This window comes from Notolepis coatsorum, assembly GCF_963971535.1.
Source record: "Notolepis coatsorum genome assembly, chromosome: 10".
NCBI classification, from domain to species: Eukaryota; Metazoa; Chordata; class Actinopteri; order Aulopiformes; family Paralepididae; genus Notolepis; species Notolepis coatsorum.
The window spans coordinates 106,653,023-106,665,531 of record NC_140174.1 but is presented as its reverse complement, the minus strand read 5'-3'; positions in this window follow the sequence as shown (position 1 = coordinate 106,665,531).

Sequence of the window (12,509 nt, the reverse complement as noted above, 5' to 3'; positions counted from 1 at the left end):
GCACACATAGTGCTGGCTCAGGATGTGCTTTTTGGGCCATTGGCTGACTAGCGCGCCTTGATTGCTTGGGTGAAACAGCGTTTTTATGGAGCAATTGGGATGGGGGTTTTTCCTCTTTCTGACACCCCTGTGTGTTGTCGATGGGTTCCCGTTCATGTCAGGGGATGATGACGGAATGGGTCTGGACATATGGGGAAGGGTCTCACGCCCTAGGGGTGGGCCACCGGGCGCGGTTCATACCGACACGTCTGGGTGGCGCCTTCTTTTTTATGTTGGGATCAACACGCATATCTGCCCCTTCTCCTGGGGTTGGCAGGTCGGCGTGATTAGGGCACAGGACTGGTTCTGGTCGCGCTGGTCCAGATCGGTTGCACCCGTTGTCCGCTGGGGATGCAGATCTGCTGTTCTGGTACCCTGAGGGACTTGGGGTTTTTTTCAGGGGGAAAAATGCTAGGTCGGTCCGGGTGTCACAGGGTTGAGCGTTATGGGACCCTTGTTAGGTGCGTTGTATTCTGCACTGTCGTAATGGCTTACGGCCGTGCCGACCTGTACGCGTCCGATCTCGTCGGATCTCGGCCGCTGTGCGGGTTGGTCTTGGTTGGTACTTGGTTGGGTGACCTCCTGGGAATACCGAGTGCGGGGTGCTGGGGCTGGTCTTCCATTTTTACGCTCTTCTCTTGCGCTTGGCGCTGAGGGGCCTGTTGGGGTGGTTTTAACCTCCTCAGGGGACCCTGTGCTCCCCGTATCACCGGGCCCGGTCCGGGGTGATGCTCGTTGACCCGTAGGCCCGGGATAGCCCTGTTGGGAACCGGAACGCTGGCTGCGGCGGTGCCGCAGATGTGTTTTGGGGTTTCTTTCCTGAGGGGTTATGGGACCAACCATTGCATGGGGTGATGCCTGGGTGGTTGGTTCTCTGGTGTGTTGCTGCAGTGTCAACTCCCGGTTCTCCGGTTGAGAGTGCCCCTGCACGTTCATGACGTCTGCCGATCGTATGGGCTTTTTCTGTGGGCAGCTGTCAGGGGTCGAGTGGTCTAAGGATCCCACTTCTGACATGCTGTTTGAAGGCTTGGTTATGCGACAACGCCAGCTTCCGCCCCTTCCGCCGGGGCGGCTGTTTTCAGCTGTCCTTTCTGGCGCCTGCCTCGTCCGCAGTTTCCAGGCTTGGGTTGACAGCCTGTTGCCTGGTCTTTTTCCCCGGTGCACTGCCTGCTTCCTTTGGTTAACTCTTGTGTGTTATGACCATGCTGTCTGCCTGTTGCAGGGCCTGTGTTCCAGGCGGTGTGCTGTTGGGGAGGACAGGGCCCGCTCGGCTGAGGGGCCTTTGTCCGAATACGCTGGCGATGTGGGGGGGCGGGGTCACTAGGTGCCCACCTGGTGGGGTCTTGATGCTGGCATCATGGACTTCTCCGGGCCCCCATTCCAGGGAGTCCAGTCCTTTTGGTGGGTCTGGGTCTTCCTTCGCGCTCCGCTGCTACGGCCTTGCCACGGGGTTGGGTTTGCCCTTGATCCCGTGATTCTGGGGGCAGTGACGAGGTTGTTTCCTACGTTCGTTCCCGGGTGGCATGCGGGTTGTGCGTGGGTGTAGTCGTGGGGTCAAGCCACGGTCTGCTCACCCTGTGCGTTGGGTTGCTTGAGTGCCTCTTCGCACGGTCGGGTCCGTCGCCCTCCCGTGAAGCCCCTAATAGGGGGGATGCCCTCCATTAGGGGGGGTCGGGGGGGCTCGGCCCTCCCTGTTCTGATGGTTGTGGGGGGCTGTCAGCGGGGTGTATTTGTCAGCCAGCGGCTCCGCTTGGCCTCCCTTTGTGCAGTAGTGATGCCAAGCAGAGCCCCTAACGGAACAGAACGTTAGGTTATGGCTATAACCAAGTTCTGTTAGTTAGGGGTGACGCTTGGCATCAGACGGCCGCTGCAGCCCTTGACCTCACCTTGTGGTGAAAGCTTGGGTAGGAGGAGAGCAGGTGACCACACACCTGCTTATGAAGGTAAGCTGATGAGGGGTGTGGTCAGACTAATACTGGTATTAAAGGTATATTTGTGGAATTTTATTCAGTACGCGTGCACGTACGCGAGGGAGTGCAGTAGTGATGCCAAGCGTCACCCCTAACTAACAGAACTTGGTTATAGCCATAACCTAACGTTCCAAGCTCTGCAAGCAGGACGAGTTTCCAGCTTTGAACGCAATTACTTTTCATTGTTTACGAGGCACTCTTGCTGGTAAGTTTACTTTACTTTACTTACTTTTTACATTTTAACGCATTAGCAGACCACTCATGGATTTAGTCAATATTGGTATTTTATGTAGCAAGCTTTAGTTAATGTTTATCGTAAGTTAATAGCTTGTTAGATTCTAAATGCAGTTAGATAACGTTACCATACTGACTGACTTTGGCCTAACGTTATATTTACCAAATTATTTGCAGTTATTGGTGTTGTTAGTTTATCTTTGTTTATTAGAATTATTGTTAGAATTATTGTTAAAGTGAGCAACACGAGATAGACTGCAAGAATCAGACCATCACCCTACCATGTGATGAAATCCTGAAATTGAATTGCTCTTACATCCTCAGCATCAGACCAGGCAAAAAAGCTGGAGATCCGACTGTACATAATTTGCAGGCTCTTCAGTTTAGCAGTGATGGCAAGGTCCATTACAAGCTATCCTTCTCGGAGAACTCATGGGAAGCACTGCCACAGAGGGTCCCGGTGCCAAACGAGCCGATGACATGGATTAGAATGTGTCCACATGCTCTGCCAATCACAGAGGAAGTTTCAGGACCTTCAGTCCATGAAACATGTCATGCCCATTGCCTACAGAGTGTCATCACTTCTTCGATAATTTGCCACATAAATAGGCATCAATCAATAGCTCTGCAAAGAAGAGCTGAAGGGAGAAGTGAGGAGAGGAACATGCCTCCCAGTGTTTGATTTTCCTGCCATTTGTTTGATTTTGAGTGATTTAACTACAATAAAAACCCAGTAAATAAGAGCTGGGGGGAGAAGTGAGGAGAGGAACATGCCTCCTCAGTGTTTGATTCACCTGGCATGTTTGATTTAGCCAAGAGTGATGTAGGAGCCAAAGCTATATATTTAGGTTATTGTATTATATGAATGTTTATATGTTTATTTTTATAACCTTACATTGAAACGGCATTAGGAATATTGATTGGATTTAGATAAAGTCATTGAACCGTCTTATTTGTCATAATAGAACATTCTAGAAGATTTGTGATGTCACAGTATGATGTCATGACCGACGTTCTAGAACATTTGTGATGTCACAGTATATTCGCGATCAGTGGAAGGGCGAGGGGTCGGAGTACAGTGGGGAGGAGAGTGAGAAAGAAGAGAGGGAGGAGGAGGGGTGGGAAACGGTGGGGAAGAAGAGGAAGAAGCGGACGGAGAGGAACGACAGCGATGGGGATAGTCAGGGCAAGGGTGAGAGTAGGGGGGAGGAGAGGGGGGGAGAAGGGGGGAAGAGGAAGAAAGTGGGGGACGATAGCTCAAGTGGGCCGGGAGACGAGGGTGCTGGAAAAGATGTGGCAAAAGAGGAAGTGATCCATATAGTGGTCAGGCTTGAGGGGGAGAGGGGTGAGGGGAAGGTAGGTAGGCTCGAGTGGCCCAAACTCATTGCCGCGCGACTAGGAGAGGTAAAGTACGTGAAAGTTTTGTGGGATGGGAATCTGGCCGTAGGGTGTGGTAGTGAGGGGCAGGTGGAGGTGGCTAGGACGATGCGGGGCATTGGGGGGGTGGGTATAAGTAAGGTGGCGAGAGTAGGGGAGAAGAGGGGGGGGGGATGTAAGGGGGTGATAGCTGGGGTACCGGTCGAGGTTACAGTAGAGCAGCTGGTGAAAGAGCTAATGGAGGACGGGCGTAATGGCATAGTTAAGAGTGCAGAAAGGATGAAGAGGGGAGCGGAGAGGGCAGTGACGGGGACGGTAGTGATTACGTTTGAGGGTGGGGTTGTTCCTAGGGAGGTGTTTGTGGGGCATAGGATGTATAGGGTTAGGGAATTTGTTCATGATCCTCTTAGGTGCTATAGGTGCCAGGAGTTTGGCCATATAGCTACCACGTGTAGGAAGGGGCTGAGGTGCGCTAGGTGTGGCGGGGAACATGAATATGGGGAGTGTGGAGAGGGAGTGAAGCCGAAGTGCTGTAGTTGTGGTGGGGAGCATAGTGTAGCGTTTAGGGGGTGCGAGGTGATGATGAAGGAGGTCGCGGATCGGAGAGAGAGAAGGGAGGGTAAGTTGACGTATGCTGGGGCGGTTAGCAGGGCAGGACAGGGTAGCCAAGAAAGGGTGCAGGGGGTTGAAGGAGGGCATTTGGCAGTGAGGGTAGAGCAGGTGGAAAGAGAGAGGGGAAGGGAGGAGAAATTAGGTATTGTGGCCTTCGTGGCAGGGGTAGTTACTGGTATGGCAGAGGCTAAGGGTAAAACAGCGATGGTGAAGATGATTGTTAGGATAGCGGTTCAACATCTGGGATTGGAAGGTCTGGACTGGGAGGTGGTGTATAGCGAATTGGCTGAGGGGGCTGCGAGGGACAAGGCTGCGAGGGACAAAGCAGCCCAGGATAAGATAGCAGGGGGCAAGGTGGGTCCCGCGGAGGGGGGCTCAGACAGGAAGTAGCAGCAGTAGCTGCACTCCAATGGACAATGTAGTTGATGACGGGGTCCAGTAGAAGAAGAAAAAGAAGGTGAAGAAGGAGAAGAAGGAGAAGAAGAAGAGCCCATAAAAAGAATTGCGGAGGGCAGTAATACGCCACGATGCGTCTACTCTGCCGGAAATTCAAATAAGAAGAAGAAGAAGAAGAACAGGCAGTGTGTAGCTTGAAACAGGACTGAACAGGACTGAACAGATAGACTAAACAACATAGTCTGAAGCCTGCATTTCTCAACCAAGGTGCCAAGCCTACCGTTTTGCTGTGGAAAGAGCCGGCAAGTTGATTTACGGCTTTCCAGTGTGGAGGAACTTTCATGTGTCGAGTCGGCTGTGATTTTGGAGACTGGGAAAATACAGTTTTCTTACCTTGTAGTAGTAACGTGAATATTTAGGAAAATAGCTTTAGGACCACTTCTGTAAAGAAAGACTTCGCTGTGGAAGAGAAATAAACCATTTGGATATCTTTGTTTTACACTGGAGCGGCTGTGGACAGTATTTTTCTTTATCAACAAACGTACTACTCACGAGTAAGCAACTTTAACCAGTAGAGTGGAACGGCAGCCCTCATAAGTGATTTGAGTTGTAACTGTTGAGTTCGCTTTATTGAATTAAAGGGCCAACCACGGCCAAACTGCCCTCTGTCTCCTGAGTCTCTGTGTGCCCTGCTAGTGTGGCTTGTCCTTCCCCATTGTCTGTCAAATAAATGGGAATAAAAGAAGTGACACGTTTTGCCCAAGTCACTTACTCAAGAAGTAATTTGGCCTAAGTCAGGTTTAAAATGGCTCAAATCACAACGGCATGTTCGTAAATTGGCCTAAGTCAGTTATTCCTTTTATGTTACATAATTGATAAGACATCGTTATTTTTATGTTAATTGTCTTCTATTGTCATAAACATTTTGTGTGAAATTATTAATAAATATAATATATTCTATATATGGTTCAGTTTATTATGTTTCCTGAAAAACGAGAAATTATGACTTAGGCCACTATTTTAAGAAGGCGACGATATACTCTTGTTAGCTTTATGAGGCTACATCAACATGCAGGCTCCTATGAGTGCAGCTAATGTTAGCTTTATGATGCTCTGCCCCCCCCCCCCTCCACTCCTCTAACATTTTATTTATTAATTTTATTATTATTATTTTATTTGTTGCCATTAAAATAATAGGCAAGCATAGGGCTAAAACATTTTCATAAACAATAATATAATTTTTTGTTATTTGGTTATAATAAGGGCTTTTCTATGCATTTGTCTGATTGATTGATTGATTGATTGAAAGCTTTATTGACAGACTGCAGAGTGGGTACAGTACAGCTGTATTCACTTGTTGCGGTGGTCTCAACGGAACAATTTTGATTGACAGTCGATTCTGCCAATCACACCGCTGTTGTGTGTGGGGGCGGCGTTGCTTGACTGAAGCCGGTTTATCTTTGGCGAGCCCGAGTCGGCTCTGCCCCGGCAACCATTGCCGGGCCGCCTGTAGCTGTTCCGAAACCGTTCCTATTTCCGGGGTAGGCCTGATTGGCCCCGACAGGCACGTGACCCGCCGCGGCCACGCCCCGCGGCAGCCGCGGCAACGAGGCTGCTGTGGTTCACCTCACCGCCGCTTTCCGCCTTCAACGCCGCCCGCAGCATTAGGAAGGAGTTCGCGGCGCCTTTCACATCGCAGTCATCAGTCATAATAATATCATCAGTTATCTCTAATAATATTAATCACTGTTCAATGTACTAATATACAATACGGCTCACTTACCGGAGCTCCGTCGCGGCAGCATTATGTAGCAGTAATCCCCCCATTTTTACCATCGACAACTAGCTCAATTGGTAACGCTGCTTGGCTGTGTATCCTATCGTCCGTTTGTGACAAGTTCGATTCCCTTAAGTTTTTTTTTTTTTTAACGTGCATTGTACTATAGCGTATTGTATATTGTATATTGTATGGTACAATTTACAGTAAGGTGTATGCGTTGCAGTGCAGAACATACAATATACAATATACAATGCGCTATAGTGCAATGCACGTTAAAAAAGAAAAAAAAAAACTTAAGGGAATCGAACTTGTTACAAACGGACCATAGGATCGACAGCCAAGCAGCATTACCAATTGAGCTAGTTTGTCGATGGTAAAGAAGGGGGGATTACTGCTACATAATGCTGCCGCGATGGAGCTCCGCCGCGACAATATTATTAAACAGCGGCTCTGTCATTGAAGTGGGAAAAGTGAGCCGTATTGTATATTAGTACATTGAACAGTGATTAATATTATTAGAGATGACTGATGATATTATTATGACTGATGACTGCGATGTGAAAGGCGCCGCGAACTCCCTCCTAATGCTGCGGGCGGCGTTGAAGGCGGAAAGCGGCGGTGAGGTGAACCACAGCAGCCTCGTTGCCGCGGCTGCCGCGGGGCATGGCCGCGGCGGGTCACGTGCCTGTCGGGGCCAATCAGGCCTACCCCGGAAATAGGAACGGTTGCGGAACAGCTACAGGCTGCCGGGCCAGAGCCGGTTTATCTTTGGCGAGCCCGAGTCGGCTCTGGCACGGCAACCATTGCCGGGCCAGAGCCGATTTATCTTTGGCGAGCCCGAGTCGGCTCTGGCACGGCAACCATTGCCGGGCCAGAGCCGGTTTATCTTTGGCGAGCCCGAGTCGGCTCTGCCCCGGCAACCAGAGCCGGGCCAGAGCCGGTTTATCTTTGGCGAGCCCGAGTCGGCTCTGCCCCGGCAACCATTGCCGGGCCAGAGGCGGTTTATCTTTGGCGAGCCCGAGTCGGCTCTGCCCCGGCAACCAGAGCCGGGCCAGAGCCGGTTTATCTTTGGCGAGCCCGAGTCGGCTCTGCCCCGGCAACCAGAGCCGAGCCAGAGCCGGTTTATCTTTGGCGAGCCCGAGTCGGCTCTTCCCCGGCAACCAGAGCCGGGCCAGAGCTGGTTTATCTTTGGCGAGCCGAGTCGGCTCTGGCACGGCAACCATTACCGGGCCAGATCCGGCTCATCGTTGGCGTGCCGTGCCGGACATGTGCCGAGTGTGCCGACCGGTAGCCGGAATCGGGCCGAGTATGCTGGCCACCTGGGCAGTGGTCTGCAGTGTTTCACGTCACTTTTCTGGTACCACTTCTACCCAATAGGGTCGCTTGGAACCGAGTAGGGTATATCTGCAGAGCCGCAAGCCCAACGTCTGGGTGGTACTTTATTATTATTATAAAAAACAACGGTGATGCGGTATTCAGCCTAACTCTGCGGTGGGCGTGATCTAACAGCGATACCGCGGTAATGCGGTTATCGCGGCAGATCTAGCACCATGTCTCAAACATGAACGTGCGTCCCCGTTCAGGTAATTTGCATACAAAACAACGCCTCCAGAGCTCCTTATAAATCAACTAATGATGCAGCCGTGTGAAAATGGATGCGGAAGCGTTTTGCGACCCATCGAAATTAGATTCGATTAATTGTATTGTCATAATATATAGTACATCTCGGGCACCTGCCGCAGCGTGCGCGCACACACACACACAGACACACGCACGTGCAGTACTGTATAGCCTACGCGCGTAATGAATGAACGCAGTATAGGCTTATTATCTCATTAATTACTTGTTTCATTAGGATTTAGTAGATACTATATATATGCTCTGCCCTACGTACAGTATAAGTACAGACTGTATCTACTAATATCTACTAAATCCTAATGAAACAAGTATAAGCCTATATACTGTTAATTCATTAGACACATAGACTATACTGGCGCACATAAGACTTATGGAATATTAATGCAGTCTATTTCCACGCGATTAGATTTAGTTCTTATTTCTTTATTTATCCACTGTCAGTGTTGGTGTATAGGCTATATAGTGTATTTCAATATCAGTTTAATTGATTAATGATATATTGGAAGGAATGCAGGTTTATAGCTATATCAAACAAAGGTCTGTCCCATTGTATACCAATCAATGGGATATATTGCATGTTGACCTGCATTCTTTCAAAATATATAATTAATAAAAAAAAAAAAAAAAAAAAAATAAAAAAAATATATCTAACCCTAACTAACCTTACTGTCATGCACTAATAAACTAACCTACACTGTAGCACTCAACACTTTGATGAACATTGTTACTCAGAGTTGTGCCCTTCCTGATGACTTGTCGTACAGAACTTGTAAGTCGCTTTGGATAAAAGCGTCAGCTAAATGACTAAATGTAAATGTAATCATTAAAACAGATATGTAACAAATAAGAAATACAAATTCCACAGAAGGCATTAAATAATAATTATTTTCAATCATTTCACAATAATTGCATAATTGTGTTTGAATATCTGAGTAATTAAAGTAATTATACATTTGTCCAAAATAACTGGTTCAGATATGGTTAATCCAGCTGCCCTGTGATCAGATGAATCCATATTATTTATTTTTCAGACATCAAATGCGTAATTTCTTATCGTACAAATATTGTCATATTTATTTTAATTGTGATTAAGTAATTAATTCCAAGGAGGCCTGTAGCGTTGACATGAAGGAATCACTATGAGAACACAGTCTGTCAAGTTAATAACATTTTCAATTAGTCAATCAATCATAAGTGTGCTCCTCAGCACTCTTAAATCTGCTCTCAGCCACGGTCAAATCCGATCTCAGGAAAATTTGGGGAATCGTGCTACCAGCCCTAATATGTCTTAAATGGGCAAAAATCTGCCTAAGAGGACATTTTTGGTCGTAAATCGGTTCGGGAATGAGACCCTATGACTGGATCAGAACTATATTAACTATGGCTGGATCAGATCTATATTAACTATGACTGGTTCAGAACTATACTAACTATGGTTGGATCATATCTATATTAACTATGGTTGGATCAGATCTATAGGAACTATGGCTGGATCAGAACGATAAGAACTATGGCTGGATCCGAAGTCTAGGAACTATGGCTGGATCCAAAGTGTAGGAACTAGCGTAGACAGACACATGGACAGGAGTGATCTCAATACCCCCTCTGCAGTCTTTCTACACTCCAGAACTACTTTTAAAATCACAAACGTCACCCAGTGATTTGTAAACCATATTTCTTTATTAAAGATTAAGAAAGTCCAAGCAGCATATTCATAAATAAAATAAGGTTCTCCATTAGATGGACTGTTACACACGATGCCATGACAGCTCCTCCTTGTATTACTTCTTCTTAGGGGGTATGGGGTGTAAAGGGGTGTAAATGTATAGGCATCATTTGCACATAAAAAAAAAAGTTTAAACCCTTTGTGGCACAAATATGTGGCCATATAAACAAGGATCTTTATTAAACAATTTCCTTTAAATTTGCAGGGGAGATTTGCAGAGCATATTATGGTGATGCCCTGCTTTGCAGTCATACAGTTTCACACCTGGGAGCTGCCCAGTACAACCACAATCTTCTACTGTTGGCCACAGAGCAGCCCCACTGGAGCGGTTAGGAGTTAAGTGCCTTGCTCAAGGGCATATTGATCGTAGTTGTTAAAGGAGAAGAGAGCCTCATTCATTCCGTCCCCCACCCTGAGATTTCCCTGCCGATCTGACCATCACACTAGCTGCTTCTCAAACCTTTAGGAATCATTAGCAACCTTCCACTCTCAAGCCTGTTTCTCTAAACCTCTAGGAATCAAACTAACAATCGTCCTGTCACAAGCCGGCTTCTCTAACCTCAAGGCCACTGCTGCCCTTGAGGTCATTCCCTGTGTAAAAAGCTATAAGACCATTAAATCCAAACCACAAAGAGTTAAAAATCAGCTGCTCTACCTGTGGTAAATTGAGCCTAGGAGGGTGATGAAAGGTAGTGTTTAGAACCCATCGCCAAGAAGGACATTGAAAGGGGATCATCACTTGTTGGCCACTGTAATCCATCATGGTTTTTAACAAAAAATATGTTTATAAACCTTTCCTTTACCTTAAAGGAACATGCCAACATTATGGGAAATGCTTTCAGTAGAAAGCTATCCGACTGCAAGCTAGCCTAGCTTAGCACAAATGAATGGGAGTGGATACAGACCACTAGCCTAGCTCAAAACTCTGGGAGAGGTGTTTTTGGCCAACAGCTAGACGAGCTGGTCTCTGGAGGAGATGGTGTTCCTTTAAGCATTCCTGTTACCTACAAAAAGCCAAACACAGCAAAGAATAATCCTTTCGGGTGATGGGATCTAGACACAACCACAATGATCACAGTTGTTTGAAGTTCAGTAGCTTAACAACAGGCAGACTTCCTGTGCACCTTCTAATTATCAGCCAATCAGACCTCAGGGTTGCCACCCTCAGCCAACCAGAGCCACAGGTTGTGAATAATGAGGTCACTTTGGTTCCGCCTCAGCAACTACTGGCATGGTTACAAAACAATACTGTACATGTTTACAACCTTTACAGATAAGATTTGTCAGAGGTGTATAGTATGCCAATCATAATGAGACTCTTGCGTCTGACGGTACATTCAGATACAATGCAAAGAGAAAAAAATGGTCTTGCTGTCAGTTTGACGGTTGGACAGAAGCAAACCTGACGTGAAGACATGCTTGTGTTTGTTTGGTCTCAACAGTTCCTTCTGTCCAGAGAGCGAAGCTGCGACTGTTCACCTCTGCTTTTGAGTCTTTCCATTGACTTTCTGTGCAATTGCCTCCAAATGTCCGTATGCTGCTGTATGTGAACGCAACGTGAGAGTGGTTTCATTTGGTTCCTGCCTCCGCCTCTTGATTGATGCTCCTCTGTCTGTTTGTGTCGCGGCAGAACAATCTGTCCCGAACCCGTCCAAGGACAATTAGAGAGACCCTTCAAAGTTTAGATATAGTACAGTACCTTCCAAAAGGAGATGCAAAGTAAGGGATTACGGAATGAGGGATATATCTGCATTTTAATTGCACTTATGAATGTACCAGGGTGACTGTTTTGACTTCTCCAATATCCCACATCTTGAATATTTCTGTAATACCTATATAACCCCCCCCCCCCCCTCATCCACTAAAGTTAACCATATAATTTCATAGAAAAATCTATAGCTTTACAAACATTGTGAAATAATATTTATACTACAAGGGACTGGGGGCCTGCAACCTGCACGATATCCAACATCCTAAGACTAGATATTGTAATTTGGATATCACTGCCCTTCTGTCCATCATCCTCAGTGACAATGGCTATCGTTAGATTGGTAGGCGGTGTGACACTGCAACCCCCCCTCTCTCTCACTCTCTCTCTCTCGCTCTCTCTCATTAAATTAATCACACTGCTTTTCAAGGACAATAGATCCTTCAGTATAAAACAATCTACACATAGTATCTATATAATCAATATTACATTTTTTTTCTCATAAAATGACTTTTCTTTTTTCAGTTGAATGTAAAAATAACTTTTTTAATTCATTTCTGCTTTTGATCAGCCCTTTCCCGCATTAAAACCCATCCCAAACACTAGGATTCCTTCCTTCTATCCGTTATTCCTTCCTTCCCTCCTCTCCTTCTCCTTCACGATGAACACACCACGACATGTAGCAAAGCACCTCCACACGGCATCGATGGCACACAGAACCGGTAACTCCGGACAAACACAGATGCCAAATAAAGCAGCCATCATGAAGACACTGTTCCATTTGAAAAACAGACTAATACAGAAACTCACGAAAAAGACAGAAGTCGACTCCAGTTTCAGTTTTTCATTGTCAAAATGCCACACCATTTAGACTCCAGAGTAAAGAAAGCAAATGAAGACTATAGATAGGGAGAAAAAAACAATGTATATCATATATTTATTACAAAATAAGAGCAAATGAATCAATCTTTTTTTTGTGATTATTTTTCTTGGATGTTGAAGAGATAGATAGGGAGGCGTTGGTATAAG